Here is a 15,533-nt window from a genome sequence, read left to right as displayed (position 1 = left end):
TAGTCTACATTTAGAGTACATTTACCCCCCTTTTTAGATTAGACTTGGATTTTCCTGATAACCAGGAACATAAACACAAAGAATAAGGAATATGTCCTTATTTGAAGAATTTGGGCCATATAGAGAGACGAAAAATTTCCTCTAGGCCAAATGTACACCAAAATGTTTATTGTGCTAAATAATTCTATTTCCTTGATAGATGGCTCACACTCACTTTTAGTCTGAAAACCTGGCCTTAGGCAACCTTACAGTAACAAAATAATGGCTGTTTACTGCTTCAGAAAAGAGTAAAATTGCTTCTTACTCTACTGAAGTTACTCTATAGTAAATCAAGTCAACAGATACATTTTTTAGCGCCCACCCTATGTTGGCCATGCAACACTAAGAAAAAACAAGACACATAAGAGAATGGTCTTATCTCCAACTAATCTTGAGTTTCTAACCAGCAAAGTCAAACTGAAGCAAAAGGTTTAAATGATGAGCAAAAGTCAGATCGAAACAAGACGAGATTCACTGGCAAATGAGTAATACAGACAATAGATGCCACTGGACAGCAGAGGCAAAAGAGATCCCATCATGGGGTCAGGGGAGGCTTTATCAAGGAAATGAGACTTGCCCACCAACGTAATCGTTGGCTACTTATCAGAATTAAAAGATTAGCCAAAGGTAGTAATGTTTTCCAAAACAATACTTTAAATAGTTTTCTTTCAGTCTGTCTGGCTTCTTTCCCTGTTAAGATTTTTTTAAATGCCCATTCTGCTTGTCAGTAAGCTGTCTCTTTTTAAAAACATGAGACATCTTAATGATCGATCAATCCAGTGACATTGAAAAAGATAGGCTATAGCACTAGCCATTTGGGGAAACTCAGCTAGCTGTGCTGTCTCCTGCCTAGTATGTTGAAATGAGGAGACAAGCTGTCCTCACTACAACCAAACACACTACCCCATGCACATTGGCACCACCACCCTTCCAGGTTCCAGGCCCTTCAGGCTTTATCTTGACAGAATTACATGCCTACTCACCCCTATCCACAAACACACACACACACACACACACACACACACACACACACACACACTGCATAATCTTGCTCAAGAAATATTCTAGCTAGTGCCCTTAAGTATAAATAGATATGTTTTCTTCTATTAGTAGAAGAGGGGTTCTATTTCTCTTCTTTTTTTAATGCAGACATTACTGAGTGTATACAAGAGTCCAATGGGTAAGCACCATACTTTCCAATGAGGTTATGGTTTTATTAGTCCCAAATAAAGGGCTATTGCACAGTAATGCTACAATTAGCTCACATCACCCAAAGGACAATGGTGGCAGTGTTTCCCAAGAACTGATGAGGATTCCAGGTGTTCTGAACTGGGGTGATTATTCTCCCAACTCTAGCGACTAGTCAAGTTGCTGTTTTAAGTCCCAAGTGCAAAGAATTTGTTGGTAATGTCCAAGGCAGGGCAACATCTAAATTATTTGGATAATGTTTTGCAAAGAAAAGAACTGCAATTTATTAGCTCTTAACAGGTGTGAAACAAAACAGTTCAAAATAAACGATTTGTTATTCAACCCAATGTGCCTTAAACTGGAAGGACTGTATAAAAATCTACTGCAATTCAGAGGAAATAACCCAAGGAGTTTGTAAATCTTCGCGAGCTCTTAAGCAATCTAGTCACATTTAGTAGCTCATAACACTGACTGATCTCTTTTCCATGAAATGAAATCTGAGCTAAATTCCATTAACACCTCTCCCCTAAGTCGACATTTCTCCTGCTCCTTGGCTCTTCTCTCTTCGGACCTCCTTCTCAAACTTCAGGTAGGAGAAGCACGACCTGAGGAGCAGAGATGGTTCAAGATTCAACTTGGAACAGGATTCTTGCCCAACTTTGTCCCAATAAACAAACTGCTTTCACAAGTCCAGTTAATTCACTTCTTTGTCCCTCTGGATTAAAGGGTCACTTAGATCCCTTGTAACGCTAATATTATGTGTCTCCATACTTCTCTGAAAAGTAATCTTTCTCCTCTCCTCAACCTTTCCCTCACTCTTCTTGGACTCGCCAGACATCGGAATGGAGCAATCTTACATCTCGTTTCTTGTACCTGGGAAGCCAAACTGGACTCTCTTCAGTGTCCCACCTTAATTAGGTGCTTAAGCCTGAAATAAAATGCATGGATTCAGAAGGCCAAGCAGTACCAAAATTCTAAACTCACCCAGCTTGGCCTACCCAATTAGTATATAAAAGAGCAATAATTAAAGATAAAGTGTAGCTTGTAATGTTTTAAACTGACTAAAGAGGAAAAGCATGTGAACTTTTGAAGACAAGTTGTAACAAGGGTTTCATATATTACATTAGAATCAAGTAGAGTCTCGTGTATTCAGCAGCCAGTAGTTATACACCAGAAAAGAAGTTAGAACCCAAGCCCTGAAATGCAGAACATGCGTACATGCTTAGTTTATTTTCTCAGATTAAATGTCCAGCCCTAAAGTGATGCAATCATAATTGACATTTTCATAACAATCCAGACACAGTACCTTCTGCACGTTGGATAATATACAGTTATTTGATACCATGGGTAATAAAATTGTATTTTAAATACCATAGATGCCAAGGAAAAAGAAAGCTTCCACTAAAAATAAACCTCAATCAGAAGAAAAAAAAAAACACTAATTTTTTTCCCCAAAAAGCTCTCATGTTTTAAGCCCAGTGAAGGGATGACAAGATACTTTCTTATCTATTTACAATGCAAGTTTCTATTTGCCTTATATTGATTTAGGTACAAACTTTGTAGAATGCTCTGTATATAATCAAAGAAGGCACATACACACATAAAAAGCTACAGATGGTTACCCATCCCACAAGATATGGAAAAGGAAAAGACAGTGGTCTCATAGACAGAGAAAGAAGAGGAGAAAAAAACCAGCAATAACATCTTTTGCTTCAAATTCTAATACGTATTAAGCACCTTCATTGAATGTTTGTAGAATTCAGATTCAAAGGCAAAGGCATGCAACAATTTATCCCTGCAAGATCATCACAGTTTATGAAATATTCTTCACTTGATGATCAAAGCACTGATGAACAGCAGTCTTCTCCCCACTTAAAAGATGAATGGAGGGCTCAGGTAGCCTAGCAATCCCTCAGACTTCTATGACTAGTCAATGATGCAGCTACCCTGACCTTCCAACTCCCGGTCCAATGTCCTTTCCACCACACCTTGCTATTCCCATAAAAATGAAAAATGCATTCCAGGATTCCCAGTCTCTCCCACTACAGCAGCTCATTAGAAGATCTTAAAGAGCTGGGCACTTCCCCCCCGCCATGCCATTTTACTTCTCACATGTCCAGAGCCTGTCACGGGTCTGCTTTGTAGGAGTAATTGCTCAGTGGCAATTTGGAAGATGGAAAGTATTTTCGGAGCTCTACTCTAGGCAAGTTCAAGTTCCCCTTGAAGCCCATTTCCCAAAATGAGGGTTAAGTAATACATAGCTCTTACTTCTTTTTTGTCTAATAGGATGCCACTGCCACTCTCCAGAAACAAAACAAACTAACAAATCTAAGTCCACACGAGATGTGGAATTCTGGCTTTCTTTGCTTACTGTTTGTATTTTTCTTCCCTATTATTTGTGCAACCACTAATGACACACAAAAAATTAGCCACTTCTCGAAGAACCCCAAATATCTTCAGGTATAGTCGATTTATGCAAACCAACCTCTAACCTGTTAACTCGTGCCTTGCACCTGCACCCCCATTCCATCACTAAAAAAAAAAAAAAAAAAAAAAAAGGTTCCCCTTCTCTTACTACCCACCTACCATCAAATCTACCAAATCAGAAACCTTGGTCACACCTGAGGCCTCCTTCAGCCTCCTTCCCCAACCTCCGCCCCATCTAATCAGCTTCCAGGGTTTTGTTTTGTATAGTTCTTTGACAATTCTCCTTCACAAATTTTATTTATTTAGCCCTTCCTCTCCATCTCTGCACTGGTAATGAACCTCCATGAATTTCCCATGTTCACACAATGGGCCTTCTGAGCAAAGAACATGTTTAAATAGCAGACAGCTTAGAAAGCTCGAGACAGTATATCCCTCTGGAGAGATTTAGAGATGCATCTTTTCAGAGACATTTATTTACATCCCAGGGTTATAAACCTAGAGATGCCTTGCCCCTTTCACATAGAAGAGACTGGCTTACATGCCAGGTAATAAATAATCTCTCTCTCTGGAGGAAAGATGGGAAGCTATGCTAGTGATCCTGTAAAAGATCAGAGTGTACTAAAATTTGGGGTCTTCTCCTGGGGCACACCCCATTTACACACATAGGTAACACCCTACCCTTATGGAGTCACCCTGTGAGGACTGGGGCACAGGGACTGACACTGCTTGCTGTTCTAGCTGCTGTTTTTGCTGTAGGTAACAAAGCATCTGTCTCTAACTTCAAGGTTTATGTCTTCTGCCAGTATTTGTATGTTCAACTGTGGCAGACTAACTTGTTAGCTCACAAGTAGGATGAGGTTTAGACTCTTCCCAGTTTTCTACATAATACCTTCTGTGAGTGCCTTAGCTTAGCTCAGAACCTACCTCTCACCTGTGTTTCTTTCAATTCTCCTCAGTCGTCTTCCAATTTCATTCTCCTTCCCTTGCTGAAAATGTCTGCCTTTCAGTCATCAGAGTGATCATCTAAAACGTAACTGTAACGCTGACCCTTCCCAGCTTAAAGCCTTTTAGAGGATCACTTCCTTTTGCCAAAGAGATTAAACTTCCTAGCGTGGCCCTGCACAGTGTGAGCCCATCCTGCCATGTCTCCAAATCCTGAGTGTTCTCTGACATGTGCACCAGTGCTATCCCCTACTCCCTTACTCCTCTCTGCCTGGAATGCCCTCTACCACCTGCTTCCCCAACCCATCCCCCTTTCTACGTGATGAACACCTACTCACTATTTCAACACCCAACTCAAATACTACCTCCTCTGGGAAGCCTTCCTAAACTCCCCAGGATGTAGGCGTCTCTCTGCTCTCAGCTCATCTAGAACACTGCTATTTGGTTCATGTGACACACTGATTAATATTCTCTGTTCACAGTTTTGTCCGATCCACTGGATTGTTGAAACATTGAATTTCCCCTGTAATACAGAATATACATTCAGTTAACATTTGTTGAACAAATGAATGAACAGAAGAAGAAACGCTGAAATGTTTTCAAAGGTCTTAGTTCTCATCTATTTTTCATCTACATGAGCCCTCCGCCCATTCTTGTGATGATTTCCAACGAAGCCACACATGTTATCTTCGCAGGCTCTGTCGACACATGGAGAAGAATGACAAGCAAGGCTATTGTGCTCTTCATTACAAAGTGCATTTCACATTACATACTTTTGCCACCACTTCAACCACAGGCATCCCTCTAGCCCCAAACCGAAAGTGGCCTCGGAGATTTGGAAAACAGCAAACTGAATAACAGCTAACTTAGATAACTGAGTCATGTTTGAAATAGTTAAGGCTTTTGTTTATTAACATTTTATGTATAAAGACTTAATGACTCCCTCTTCCACTCAGTGGAGGAAATAAAGCTGTTTCACCCAGAAGTTCAGTCCATTCATCCAGCCCTCAGATCTAAAAGGCCAGTGAGTTTGATGAACCTGATTCTCAAGCTGGAAGATCAGCCTGTTTGGCTTTGTTGCTGGCTGCCAAAGGAAGAATAATTTCACTGGAAAAAGGATGAGCGAGGAGGCCACCAATCATGAAGGCAAAAACAGAGCAAAGACTGAAAAACTTAAAATAGGAGAAGGAGAATATCAGGTAACATTTTCATTGGGACTGAAACTTTAATTGGGAGGGTAAGTGTTCATTACAGACTTTGTCCCTGGAATACTTTGGCTAAGAGATTCCAATGAGTGTTAAAATCATTACCAAATGGCCTCAATCTAAACAAACACCCACCTTTTCCATTTCACACTGAGATGAAATTACTTTGCTGTGTACTACTGAAAAAAAAAAAGGGTTGTCAGTTTCTCCTCTCCCAGAGGGATTGTGAAAGCTTTCTCTTTTGTCCGTATCCCTCTGCTTTTCAAATTTAGATGTTAGTCTTCTGAAAAAGTTTTCTATCAAGCACTCAGGCTAGTGCCTGACTTAAGTGACACCAGCATTTCTGTCCAGTGCAAAGCTGATTTTCCATATGAGCACACACAGGGCCATACCATCTGAGCAGAGGAGGCTCTGACAAGCACCTAACCTGGGGGAAACGCAAGCCCACAGCTTTTTATAAACAAGACTCATCACGGAGCAGAAGCCAGTTTAGCTGGAGGGAACAAAGCAGCAAGAATTGACAAAAAGGATGATACCCCAAATTCAAGAAAGGAGTGGTTTCATTGGGGAAAATGTCTGTCCTCTATTTTCAATTATTCTAGTTGCCTGGCTCATTCCTAATTGACAGATCAGGAAATGCAAAGGCTTTCTCCAGTCAGTCAGTCAAGTTCATTAGCATGCAGGGACCCGAGGCTTTGTGTCTAGAGCAACTTTTTATTACAAAGAAGATAAAAATGATGTATTGTATATTATATTCCATCAGCAGAGATCATGAAGATCATAATACATGAAATACAACCTTGCCTTGCCCCACCTATCAATAGATAGATTATGCCAATGCGGTTCCAGGGCTTCAACTTGTCTTCCTTTTGATTTTTTTTTTCAAGAAATGCACATAATGAAACCTGTAAAGCAAATCACTCAAAAGAGTGTTGGAAACAAATTAAAATGAGTAGTGTTTAAATAATTAACACCTGCCAAATGAGGAAAAGAGGCCTTATTGCTGATATTAAATCACATCCTTTAACGTCTCAAACAGATGACAGTAAGTAATTCCAAACAGTCAAGACAGGAAGCTAATTTTTAGTTCTTGGAAAGTTGAATGAGTTTCAATAAAGTTGACCAAAGAAGAAAAAAAAAAAAAAAGACTCATTTTGGTTTAGTTAATTCTACTGCATAAAACTGGGCTTGCATTAAAACTTTTCTTTGGTTTAATACACTATAAATGAACAGCTTTAAGTCATGGTTTAAAATATATTCATTATTCAGTAAGCTAATGATGTATGTTCCACCTGGTTGCCGTGGAATCTTGTAAGTAAAAATTGAGGGTAGTGTCTTGTTACTGAGAAAAAATATTAGTCTTGCCAAGTTTCCAGTCAATAAATATAACTCACAATAGTGCTGCCAGATAGGCAAATAAGGATGCCCCTTGCCTGCCCACCCACCAGCAGGAGAAAACCCAAAAGAGGAGTATTATCCTAGTCTGGACCAAAACTGAAAATTTTACAAGCACTAAGCAAATAATCCTTAACTCTATTAATGCATGAAGAAGAAAAAGGCAAACTACAGCTGGGTTTAAAGAGTAACTAATGAAAACTCCAGCAGTTCTATGCATTCCTATCTCACTTGGGGTTTTATATACAGTCATTGAAATAGACTTGAGGACGGTCTTCATGGCCAAAGGCTCCCGTCCAACTCGGTCCCCCAGGCTGCAAGAGTTGAGAACTACAGTGAAGTCCTCAGCTCGGAATTCCACCACTTTGTCCCATCCTGTCTACAAACTAAGTAACAGTAGGATTGTCTGTGGTCGTGTTTCATTTCTTATTGTTTTGTGGAGGGTGGCAGTTGAGGAAAATAAGAGATGGTGATGACACTAGCTCCCCTTCACATTAATGTTACCATTCATTTTAATTGGACTTAGTGTTGCAACCACCTTCCTATAAATTAACAAGTTTCTCTCATATGCTTCATATTAAAACACATTTGGAAAGTACTCTGAACCTTAAATGGTCCATTTTGGGTATCTCAGCTGTTTAACTGGGCTTTTTTCCCCAAAAAAACTATACAGGGACATTATCTCCAACAAGAACTACCTGCTTCTAAAATACTTTAGCCTTATTAGAATCAGGACAATGACAACCATTATGATATGAGAAGCAATAAACCTGTTCTGCTGAATGTCTTTCAAACACAGCTTCATTATTAGAACATCTTTTGCAAAAAGTTACCATCTGATCTAATAGCATGCTCCCCAGAAAATGAGTTAGCACTGGCTATCATATGATCAGAAGTCATTGGTAATCCAATTACTTGGGGGGGGAAAATATGATGTCAGCTCCCTACTGTTTATTTTTTATTTCTTCTTTTGTAAAACTAAAACTCTTCAAATAATTACATTTTAACCATTTAGAGATTGTATCCCTGGTAGGTAGACCATAGAGCCTAAGGAAATGCTTCCAGCCAAAGGCTCCTCATTGACCACAGAGTCTGAAGAGTTTATTTATCTCCTCAAAAAACCCAAGCGTGCCTTTTTTTCCCCTATGAGGACAGGTTCACGAACACTATACAAATTGCTAGTACCACCTACTGGCAAAAAAACAGAACCAACCTAATAACTCTTACTCAAGTGTAGGCAAGAAATGATACCCAAAGACAGGACTTCTCGATGTTTGGTCAAATCCAAGGCCATCTAATCCCACAGAAAACAAGTCTTTAAAATATAATTCTCTCTTTATAAAAGGATTTTACATCCCTGATATAGGAGGATCCATTATTATTCCTATAATATAGATGAAAAGTGATGTGAACTACTCAAGTTAAAATAATAAGTCAGAAAGGGCTTTCAAGCTACCCTTCATATTCATTTACCTTTAATAAATGTATCATTATTCATTATACACTGTAAACCAGTGCCCATGGTTGAACCTGAAATTTTGCTTTGGGATCTGTGGACATATCAAAAAGCACAAGGTAGTTGAAGTTATGAAATGCTTTTTCTTTTCCATTTTCACCCCAAAATTCACAAATTACATAATGTCTGCAATGACTTAGTTTTCTCATGTGTAAAGTGGGTATCATTACGTCTTCATAATCCACATAGAAGTTACAAGGTTACAATCACAAACTTGGAAATGGAAAAATAAATCTAAGAAAGAAGGATGAGGAAGAGGGGGAGAGAAGGAAAGGAGGAGGAAGGGGAGGGAAGGAGATGAAAAGGAAAGAAAGCAAACAGAAAGAGAAGGAGGAAGAGAGAAAGGAAGAGCAGGGAGGGTGGAGAGAGGAAAGGAGAAGAGAGGAGAACCCTCCTCCCATTCAAAGCATTACACTGCACTTGAACACTATGCTTCAGCAAATTAGAAATGTTGGTAATTTGGATTAACTGAAACTAATTAAAACTAGCATGAGGGTCATTCTCATATTGATATAATTTCAGTTTCTAACATAATGCTGTAATTTACAAGTTTCATGTTTGTGATTCCAAGGATGACAAGCTCTAGAGTGGACAGTATGAAATGAGATGCCATCCCACTTAATTTATCGTATTGCTGACTAATTATTCCATGAGAGTTAGTCTTGCCAGTCTGCTCTTTTAGAGGGCAGAGAACTGGCATTGTTACAGCCTTCTGTTAGCCTCAAGAAAGTCTAAGACAAGTTCAGTCACGGAGTGGAGACCCACTATTTTTGCTTAATTAATAGCTTCAGATGAGTTGCTTCTTTTTTTATGTTGTTTTTAATTTTTAATTTTTGAGAGAGTGCAAGCAGGGGAGGGGCAGAGCAAGGGAGACAGAGGATCTGAAGTGGGCTCCGTGCTGAGAGCGGCAAGCCCAATGTGGGGCTTGAACTCACGAACCATGAGATCATGACCTGAGCCATGCACTCAACTGAATGAGCCACCCAGGTGCCCCAGATGAGTGGCTTCTTCCACACTGCTGCTTTTCTTATGTTCAACCCTCATAATTCCATCTTTTCCTCGTCATTCCATTCCAGGCTAACTCACAGTGTAACACATTAGTTAAAGCTTTGGAATTACATAGATTGGATTCAAGTCTCCATGTTGCCTTGTGACTTACAGAAATTCCTTCATCCTTACATTGAACAAATATTTATTATGTACCTACTATGAACAAGCAGTGCTCCAGGAAAATTCAGTGAAAAGAAAGATAAAATGCTGCCCTTATGGAACTCACATACTAGTATGTCCCAATCAACATCAAAAACAAAAATGAGTTTTAAAAGAATGCAATCTGGGTAATTCACTTAGCTCAGTGCTTAAAACATAGCAAATGGTCAATCAATGTCAGTTCAAAAATTATGTCACCAAGAATGACAGCTACAACAGAGAAGCTCTGTCTCTTCCCCCATCCCTCTCTGAACAGCACCAAGAGTTATATAACTATGACCTTCATTGGAAGTGATGGAGTCAGCCATATGACCAAAAGAACCACTGCAGCTGGTCAGTTCAAACAAAAGTCCCAGCCTGGGGCATAATACACCATCAAACCATCAAATATCAACCACAGGTCTTACCATCAAGCATATAGTCACACAAGTTTTTTTCAGGTAACTATCCACTGAAAAGATATAGTGGGAGAGAATACAGCATAAGGGAATCAGCCAAGTATATTTAGGCTTCATGACCTGAGCCAAATTTTGTACTTTCCTTGAAAGGTGGATTTTAAACATACCAGTTGCATACCATTTTCTGTTCACTTTGCCTCAAATGTTCTCCCCAGATATCTGCTTGCCTTTCTCCTACACTGCTGAAATGTCCGCTCATCTTGGAGAACTTCTCTGCTCAACTATCTCAAATAGCAGTCCCTCATGCCGTCATTCTCTCTCCCCTTATCACCTCTTATTTATCTTCATGGCATGTCATGCCACATGGCATTATAGGTTTGTTTATTCGTTTGCAGCTTGCCTCTCCACTCCAGAATATTAGCAAGGATTCTGCCTTTTTGATTATTACTAAAACCCCTAGCACCTAGAACAGATCTTGATCCAAACAAAGTGCTGCTCTGCTAATAATTGTTTAAAAAGTGAATAAATACATTTAAAATTGCCTACAATTTCACTGGGATCTTGGATCTAGTGAATTCCACCCACTAGATGTTATAGTGGTTAGAAGAGTGCCTTGACCTCAAATTACAGATGTCTGTCTGAATCCCAGCTTTTGGAATGTTTGTCTAACATTCCAAATGGTAGGCAATAAACACTAGTATATCAAATATTGCTCTTGGATTTTTTGTTGTTGTTGTTGAGTTTCTTATACTGGAGAGACCTATAGTCCCCAACACTTTAAGGAAGGAACACTAAAAATGACAAGGAAGCCTGTTTATTCCTATGTTCTCCAAACCAGTGTTTCTCAAACTTTAGCCTGCTTCAAAACCATCTGAAAGGCTTATGAAAATGCAGATGGTTGGGCCCCACCCCCAGAGTCTCCAGGTTCAGCAGTCTAGAGCTAGGGCCACGTCTATGAATTTGCATTTCTAACAAGTTGCCCAGTGATGCAGCTGCTGCTGGTCAAGGACTCCTTTTTGAGATGCACAGCTGATTTCACAATGCAAAAAGCGAAGCAAAAAATCTCTGCTATAGCCCTTTACACTTTCATCCTAACTTTGCCTCAGTTGACCCTATAAGAAAAGCAATGATTGCATTTACTCCCTGATTTAACAAACTTGAAAGTTACGTCCTGGGAGTGTGAGCAAGTTTTGTGTTTTAATTCCATAATGAAATCTAGGCTTTAGCATCATTAACCAATCTGCTTCATAATGAAAATTAATTATTATGGTCATTAGACTAAATGGCTTCTGTCATCTGCAAAAACATAATTGGTACAGAAAATTGTTTCACAAGTATGAAATAATCAATCAGCAAAGGCTCGCGGTACCCATGATTTTTTTTTTTTCTCTACTAGTTTCCAATGGGCCGGCCCAGAAGTCACTTAAGAACAGGAAGGGGTTGGGGGGATAACATGGGTTACTCTGACAAGAAGTGGGAGATATGTGGCCTATACATTCTAAGTGTGCTTTTCATAATTCCAGGAGAAAGACAAAACTGTAGGGAGACTAAGGTTGGGCTAGGGAAAAGTACTTTCTCCCTAAGGCACATTCTCCAAAATGACACCCTTGAAACAGATTTACAGTAATATGGTAACATGATAGTGGGAAAGATGGTGGTAAAAAAGTAATGGAGGAAGCAATGGGAAATAGGCATAAATGAAATATCAGAAGTGAAACCATGAGATGCTTTGAGGAGAAAGTCACAGGAAACACCTATTTTATGGACTCACCAGTGTATGTCCCACCTCCTCTACACATGCTACTAACTTTGCTTCATCTGATGACTACATCTCTCAGGGGAGGTGGTCATCAAGCCTGAGGAACTGCCAGAGGAACCTTGCTTGGCAATCCAAGTCCTTCAAAGGTTCAAACCGCTTTTTCATTTTTATTGGTTTTTAAAACTTCACATACTTGGAACTAGGCTCTCTCTCTAAGGGTATTTCCCTGTCTGTCTGAATACACAAATCTACAAAGTCATCCAGCAAATATTTATTTAATATCTACTTCCTCAGGGTGCAAGGTTTAAAAAGCATCTATTGGTAATTGGCTAGGGGAAAGGAACAAGGTTATGAAAGAAATAGAAACCTTGTTCTCTACTCTTAAGAGTTCAAAATCTGGTTGGAGAGGCAAAAATAAACAAACGGAATTACATGGGAACAATACAAATTAACATATCTCCCAGTAAGAATACAAAAGCAATTTAATTAGAGAGGAAAATTTTCCTTATGGATTAGCATGAGGCAATATCAAATGCAGACTCAGATGCATCTGTGGGTATAGATAAATATTCCTATGAATGAGAGGCTGATTTTGACCCCAATATATGCACAAAAACAAATGGATGTTGACATGTGCGAAGACGACTGGGATCATTTAAGCTGATAAATAAATTACTAAATTAAGCTGCCTCAATCAAGCATTGTTTGTAGGAATACGATACTACCAAAGTTTATCATGTTTGCTTTGAAGAAAAGTTCTTCATGCAAAAATGCGGCTAATTGTACATTGTTCTAAATAATATCAGATGTAGAAGGTAGCAATTTAGGGAAGATTGCTCCTAAGATAACAATATTGAACAAACATATAATAATAACGGCCTATCATGAATTCAAAAATAAGGTCAGCTATTCTACGTAGGCGCCCATACTCCCCTACCTCCGGGCTAAGCAGGATGTAATGAACCAGGGCAAACTGAGCCATGCGTTTTCCATTTTGAGCCTACTTCTTGCCCTGACTGCAGTGTAAGCATTTGACTGTTTTTATTGCTTCATCAGTACCAACCAGAAAAGGACTTGAACACAGAGAGCCTGTGAACATGCGAAGTCTAACAGTCTTCATTAAAATGAAGGAACCGAGGCATCCATCTATCTCAGTGGGAGTTAGTTGCTTACATATATCTGAGGGATTTGGCTGAGTACAACATTTTTTTCCAATCCCCATTGTTTATAACAAGTCTTTTATCATCTTGAAGTCTGAATTAACATTTCTGTCTCTACCAGCTTAGTTGTTTTTCCATTTGGCAAACTCTAGGTTTTTCCTGTTGTCTTCCCTTTGGGGCATGAATTAGCATAGTTGTGCAATGTTTATTGTTTGTTATTCCTTTATTTTTTGATGTCATCCTTGAAGATGTCAAATCCTCTTCCCTGAGTTGTACTGGAAAAGCCAAAGATTTCCATGAAGGGGGAGTTTGGGAAGATGGAATATTTGATAGAAGCCTGAGGCTTGATTGGTGAAGCTGTTTTGTTTTAAGCACATGCAGCAAGCTGTTCTCTTAAGGGCTATTTCAGGAGACTCCCCCACAAACCCTGTCCCACCACACACACACACACACACACACACACACACACACACACACACCATTGTTCTGACTACAGAGTTAGTGCAGCAATTGCAGATAAGGGACTTCCACTTTATGGAAGCAGTAAGCCATACAGCTAGAAGTTCCATCTTTGGAGTGAAATTATCTCCTAGTTTTAAATCCCAGCACTGTCCCTTACCAGCTGTAACCTTGGACCTCTTATTCAACCACTCAGAACCTGAGTTTTTGCTTCTATGAAATAAGGGGAAAAATACCACCCAGGAATACTGTGAGGAATAAATAGTATATATAAAATGTTTAGCAGAATACCTGCTAAGCATACCACTAAGATACACAAATATCAGTAATTAGAGCTTTTTAATAATTATGATAAAAGCTTAGGAATCAGTAACAATTTTTGATGATCAAGGGGTAAATTATTCTGTCTGTAGATTGTTCAGTAGCCAGATTCCTTATCCCCACAACCCTCATTTCTCTATTCATACAAACCATCTCATTTCTTATTCTGACAACCTCCCCTAGACTGTCAAAGGGACAGGAAGTAAAATCATTTCAGTACTATCTCATAGCTCTAATACAGGTGTATTGGGAAAGCAGTTGAATTAAAAAATGGGACATTAGCTATTAAAGATTCAATTATCTCTATTCTTCCTTCCCCCACTTGAGGAAAGTCAGCAATAAGGGGGAAAAAGGCATTGCACTAAAGTGCTTTAGGAATGTCTTGGGGAAAATAAATATGCAATCTAAATGCAAGGTATCATTATATTATTATCACACTGCATTCATTTAATAAGAGATTAAAGTGTTCCGGTTCACAGCAACTAAACTTGCTTCAAACTTTCCCATGGTTTCTTTGATATTCTTTATATGAAGGAGGCTCCCATTTAGGTCAATTGCTGCAATATGTTGGTTTTTAACTAAGCCCCTTTTGGAGATTGGAAGTACCCTTAATCCAATCATAAAATTAACTGCTCACTTGTTTTCTCAGATTCATTTCTTCCCAAGCTAAAGCAACCTCACCTCATCATATTAGGTTAATAACAACTAGGATATAACTGCAGCCCCTTACTCCACTATATTCTAGGGTACATTCCCTGACCCCTCCCTTCTGGAACTCTAAGAGGAAAGAGAGCTTGGGCAATCCCAGGGATGTTGAAAGTTCTGAAAAATCTGCCTGGCAGCATCTGTGTTATAGGTTGGCTTCTCCAAAAGCAGACAGTAAAGTAGTTTGGAGTGCAGAATTTTTATCAGAGATCACACTTGGGGAGGGAAGGCGACAAAACAGGATGGAGCAAAGGAGGAAATCGAATTATGTGGTAGATCCCACAAAGCCTCAGTCAACCTAGCAGGGAGCTCTCAAGCAGATATTTTGCCATCATAACATCTCCCACAGCATGAAATGCCTAGATCTTTACATATCTGTCATGCTTAGTCATTCCACGTGACTGAGGACTGAGGCAACAAGTCCTTCCTTAAAGGAGATCTGGGTCCCGCATCCACTTGCTCCTCCCCTCAACACAGCTCTCCTTCCCCCAATGTATAAGATGTAAAAGAAGAGGAATGTACAGATGGATGGCCACATTTTCATCACGATCCAAGATTGAGTCATTTCTAGTTAAATATTCTGCCACTAGGAAGAAAAAAAGGACTATATAAGAGTAGAGATAAAGAAACAATGCTATTCTTGGCATCATCATTATCCACCTTCCTTCTAAACTTATTCCTTTTCTGTTAATACTTACATTACTGAACAGATACCACCTTCTACCCAGTAGTCCAAGGTGGAAATATAGGGGACATCCTTGACTCTTTCCTTCTCCATCACCCCACATTCCATCAGTTGGAATTCCTACA

This window comes from Puma concolor, chromosome F2, assembly GCF_028749965.1.
Source record: "Puma concolor isolate L17-30 chromosome F2, mPumCon1.1.hap2, whole genome shotgun sequence".
Lineage (NCBI taxonomy): Eukaryota > Metazoa > Chordata > Mammalia > Carnivora > Felidae > Puma > Puma concolor.
The sequence above is the reverse complement of the archived record's forward strand: the minus strand, read 5'-3'. Positions refer to the sequence as shown.